Consider the following 6000-nt stretch of genomic DNA (forward strand, 5'->3'; position numbering starts at 1 on the left):
TTCACAGATGTCCCAATCGTTTCACAGATGTCCCAGTAGTTTTACAGATATCCCAGTAGGTTAACAGATGTCCCCATAGTTTCACAGATGTCCCAATAGTTTAACAGATGTCCCAGTAGTTCAACAGATGTCCCAATAGGTTCACATATGACCCAGTAGTTTTACAGATGTCCCAGTAGTTTCACAGATGTCCCATTAGTTTCACAGATGTCCCCATAGTTTCACAGATGTCCCAATAGTTTCCAAGATGTCCCAATAGTTTCACAGATGTCCCCATAGTTTCACAGATGTACCAGTAGTTTCACAGATGTCCCAATAGTTTCACAGATGTCCCAATAGTTTCACAGATGTACTAGTAGTTTCACAGATGTCCCAATAGTTTCACATATGTCCCATTAGTTTCACAGATGTCCCCATAGTTTCACAGATGTCCCAATAGTTTAACAGATGTCCCAGTAGTTTAACAGATGTCCCAGTAGTTTCACAGATGTCCCAGTAGGTTAACAGATGTCCCCATAGTTTCACAGATGTCCCAATCGTTTCACAGATGTCCCAGTAGTTTTACAGATATCCCAGTAGGTTAACAGATGACCCCATAGTTTCACAGATGTCCCAATAGTTTCACAGATGTACCAGTAGTTTCACAGATGTCCCAATAGTTTCACAGATGTCCCAATAGTTTAACAGATGTCCCAGTAGTATTACAGATGGCCCAGTAGTTTCACACATGTCCAAGTAGTTTCACAGACGCCCCAATAGTTTCACATATGTCCCATTAGTTTCCCAGATGTCCCCATAGTTTCACAGATCTCCCAATAGTTTCACAGATGTCCCATTAGTTTCACAGATGTCCCCATAGTTTCACAGATCTCCCAATAGTTTCACATATGTCCCATTAGTTTCACAGATCTCCCAATAGTTTCACAGATGTCCCATTAGTTTCACAGATGTCCCCATAGTTTCACAGATCTCCCAATAGATTCACATATGTCCCATTAGTTTCACAGATGTCGCCATAGTTTCACAGATGTCCCATTAGTTTCACAGATGTCCCCATAGTTTCACAGATGTCCCAATAGTTTAACAGATGTTCCAGTAGTTTTACAGATGTCCCAGTAGTTTCACACATGTCCCAGAAGTTTCACAGACGCCCCAATAGTTTCACATATGTCCCATTAGTTTCACAGATGTCCCCATAGTTTCACAGATGTCCCAATAGTTTCACAGATGTACCAGTAGTTTCACAGATGTCCCCATAGTTTCACAGATGTCCCAATAGTTTCCAAGATGTCCCAATAGTTTCACAGATGTCCCCATAGTTTCACAGATGTACCAGTAGTTTCACAGATGTCCCAATAGTTTCACAGATGTCACAATAGTTTCACAGATGTACTAGTAGTTTCACAGATGTCCCAATAGTTTCACATATGTCCCATTAGTTTCACAGATGTCCCCATAGTTTCACAGATGTCCCAATAGTTTAACAGATGTCCCAGTAGTTTAACAGATGTCCCAGTAGTTTCACAGATGTCCCAGTAGGTTAACAGATGTCCCCATAGTTTCACAGATGTCCCAATCGTTTCACAGATGTCCCAGTAGTTTTACAGATATCCCAGTAGGTTAACAGATGACCCCATAGTTTCACAGATGTCCCAATAGTTTCACAGATGTACCAGTAGTTTCACAGATGTCCCAATAGTTTCACAGATGTCCCAATAGTTTAACAGATGTCCCAGTAGTATTACAGATGGCCCAGTAGTTTCACACATGTCCAAGTAGTTTCACAGACGCCCCAATAGTTTCACATATGTCCCATTAGTTTCCCAGATGTCCCCATAGTTTCACAGATCTCCCAATAGTTTTACAGATGTCCCATTAGTTTCACAGATGTCCCCATAGTTTCACAGATCTCCCAATAGTTTCACATATGTCCCATTAGTTTCACAGATCTCCCAATAGTTTCACAGATGTCCCATTAGTTTCACAGATGTCCCCATAGTTTCACAGATCTCCCAATAGATTCACATATGTCCCATTAGTTTCACAGATGTCCCCATAGTTTCACAGATGTCCCATTAGTTTCACAGATGTCCTCATAGTTTCACAGATGTCCCAATAGTTTAACAGATGTTCCAGTAGTTTTACAGATGTCCCAGTAGTTTCACACATGTCCCAGAAGTTTCACAGACGCCCCAATAGTTTCACATATGTCCCATTAGTTTCACAGATGTCCCCATAGTTTCACAGATGTCCCAATAGTTTCACAGATGTACCAGTAGTTTCACAGATGTCCCAATATTTTAACAGATGTCCCAATAGTTTCACCCATGTCCCAATAGTTTCACAGATGTCCCAGGAGTTTAACAGATGTCCCAATAGTTTAACAGATGTCCCAGTTGTTTCACAGATGTCCCAATATTTTCACAGATGTCCCAATAGTTTCAGAGATGTCCCAATAGGTTCACATATGTTCCAGTAGTTTAACAGATGTCCCAGTAGTTTCACAGATGTGCCAATAGTTTAACAGATGTCCCAGTAGTTTAACAGATGTCCCAGTAGTTTCACAGATGTCCCAGTAGGTTAACAGATGTCCCCATAGTTTCACAGATGTCCCAATCGTTTCACAGATGTCCCAGTAGTTTTACAGATATCCCAGTAGGTTAACAGATGACCCCATAGTTTCACAGATGTCCCAATAGTTTCACAGATGTACCAGTAGTTTCACAGATGTCCCAATAGTTTCACAGATGTCCCAATAGTTTAACAGATGTCCCAGTAGTATTACAGATGGCCCAGTAGTTTCACACATGTCCCAGTAGTTTCACAGACGCCCCAATAGTTTCACATATGTCCCATTAGTTTCCCAGATGTCCCCATAGTTTCACAGATCTCCCAATAGTTTCACAGATGTCCCATTAGTTTCACAGATGTCCCCATAGTTTCACAGATCTCCCAATAGTTTCACATATGTCCCATTAGTTTCACAGATGTCCCCATAGTTTCACAGATGTCCCATTAGTTTCACAGATGTCCCCATAGTTTCACAGATGTCCCAATAGTTTAACAGATGTCCCAGTAGTTTTACAGATGTCCCAGTAGTTTCACAGATGTCCCAGTAGATTCACAGACGCCCCAATAGTTTTACATATGTCCCATTAGTTTCACAGATGTCCCCATAGTTTCACAGATGTCCCAATAGTTTCACAGATGTCCCAATAGTTTCACAGATGTCCCAATAGGTTCACATATGTCCCAGTAGTTTTACAGATGTCCCAGTAGTTTCACAGATGTCCCAATAGTTTAACAGATGTCCCAGTAGTTTAACAGATGTCCCAGTAGTTTCACAGATGTCCCAATAGTTTCACAGATGTACCAGTAGTTTCACAGATGTCCCAATAGTTTAACAGATGTCCCAATAGTTTCACCCATGTCCCAATAGTTTCACAGATGTCCCAGGAGTTTAACAGATGTCCCAATAGTTTAACAGATGTCCCAGTTGTTTTACAGATGTCCCAATAGTTTCACAGATGACCCAATAGTTTAACAGATGTCCCAGTAGTTTAACAGATGTCCCAGTAGTTTCACAGATGTCCCAGTAGGTTAACAGATGTCCCCATAGTTTCACAGGTGTCTCAATCGTTTCACAGATGTCCCAGTAGTTTTACAGATATCCCAGTAGGTTAAGAGATGTCCCCATAGTTTCACAGATGTCCCAATAGTTTAACAGATGTCCCAGTAGTTCAACAGATGTCCCAATAGGTTCACATATGACCCCATAGTTTCACAGATGTCCCAATAGTTTCACAGATGTACCAGTAGTTTCACAGATGTCCCAATAGTTTCACAGATGTCCCAATAGTTTAACAGATGTCCCAGTAGTATTACAGATGGCCCAGTAGTTTCACACATGTCCCAGTAGTTTCACAGACGTCCCAATAGTTTCACATATGTCCCATTAGTTTCCCAGATGTCCCCATAGTTTCACAGATCTCCCAATAGTTTCACAGATGTCCCATTAGTTTCACAGATGTCCCCATAGTTTCACAGATCTCCCAATAGTTTCACATATGTCCCATTAGTTTCACAGATGTCCCCATAGTTTCACAGATGTCCCATTAGTTTCACAGATGTCCCCATAGTTTCACAGATGTCCCAATAGTTTAACAGATGTCCCAGTAGTTTTACAGATGTCCCAGTAGTTTCACAGATGTCCCAGTAGATTCACAGACGCCCCAATAGTTTTACATATGTCCCATTAGTTTCACAGATGTCCCCATAGTTTCACAGATGTCCCAATAGTTTCAAAGATGTCCCAATAGTTTCACAGATGTCCCAATAGGTTCACATATGTCCCAGTAGTTTTACAGATGTCCCAGTAGTTTCACAGATGTCCCAATAGTTTAACAGATGTCCCAGTAGTTTAACAGATGTCCCAGTAGTTTCACAGATGTCCCAATAGTTTCACAGATGTACCAATAGTTTCACAGATGTCCCAATAGTTTAACAGATGTCCCAATAGTTTCACCCATGTCCCAATAGTTTCACAGATGTCCCAATAGTTCCACAGATGTCCCAATAGTTTAACAGATGTCCCAGTAGTTTAACAGATGTCCCAGTAGTTTCACAGATGTCCCAGTAGGTTAACAGATGTCCCCATAGTTTCACAGGTGTCTCAATCGTTTCACAGATGTCCCAGTAGTTTTACAGATATCCCAGTAGGTTAAGAGATGTCCCCATAGTTTCACAGATGTCCCAATAGTTTAACAGATGTCCCAGTAGTTCAACAGATGTCCCAATAGGTTCACATATGACCCAGTAGTTTTACAGATGTCCCAGTAGTTTCACAGATGTCCCATTAGTTTCACAGATGTCCCCATAGTTTCACAGATGTCCCAATCGTTTCACAGATGTCCCAGTAGTTTTACAGATATCCCATTAGTTTCACAGATGTCCCCATAGTTTCACAGATGTCCCAATAGTTTCACAGATGTCCCCATAGTTTCACAGATGTCCCAATAGTTTAACAGATGTCCCAGTAGTTTCACACATGTCCCAGAAGTTTCACAGACGCCCCAATAGTTTCACATATGTCCCATTAGTTTCACAGATGTCCCCATAGTTTCACAGATGTCCCAATAGTTTCACAGATGTACCAGTAGTTTCACAGATGTCCCAATAGTTTAACAGATGTCCCAGTTGTTCCCAGATGTCCCAATATTTTCACAGATGTCCCAATAGTTTCAGAGATGTCCCAATAGGTTCACATATGTTCCAGTAGTTTAACAGATGTCCCAGTAGTTTCACAGATGTCCCAATAGTTTAACAGATGTCGCAGTAGTTTAACAGATGTCCCAGTAGTTTCACAGATGTCCCAGTAGGTTAACAGATGTCCCCATAGTTTCACAGATGTCCCAATCGTTTCACAGATGTCCGAGTAGTTTTACAGATATCCCAGTAGGTTAACAGATGACCCCATAGTTTCACAGATGTCCCAATAGTTTCACAGATGAACCAGTAGTTTCACAGATGTCCCAATAGTTTCACAGATGTCCCAATAGTTTAACAGATGTCCCAGTAGTATTACAGATGGCCCAGTAGTTTCACACATGTCCCAGTAGTTTCACAGACGCCCCAATAGTTTCACATATGTCCCATTAGTTTCCCAGATGTCCCCATAGTTTCACAGATCTCCCAATAGTTTCACAGATGTCCCATTAGTTTCACAGATGTCCCCATAGTTTCACAGATCTCCCAATAGTTTCACATATGTCCCATTAGTTTCACAGATGTCCCCATAGTTTCACAGATGTCCCATTAGTTTCACAGATGTCCCCATAGTTTCACAGATGTCCCAATAGTTTAACAGATGTCCCAGTAGTTTTACAGATGTCCCAGTAGTTTCACAGATGTCCCAGTAGATTCACAGACGCCCCAATAGTTTTACATATGTCCCATTAGTTTCACAGATGTCCCCATAGTTTCACAGATGTCCCAATAGTT

This window comes from Petromyzon marinus, chromosome 41, assembly GCF_048934315.1.
Source record: "Petromyzon marinus isolate PM22_M1 ecotype Great Lakes invasive population chromosome 41, UKy_Petmar_22M1.pri1.0, whole genome shotgun sequence".
NCBI classification, from domain to species: domain Eukaryota; kingdom Metazoa; phylum Chordata; class Hyperoartia; order Petromyzontiformes; family Petromyzontidae; genus Petromyzon; species Petromyzon marinus.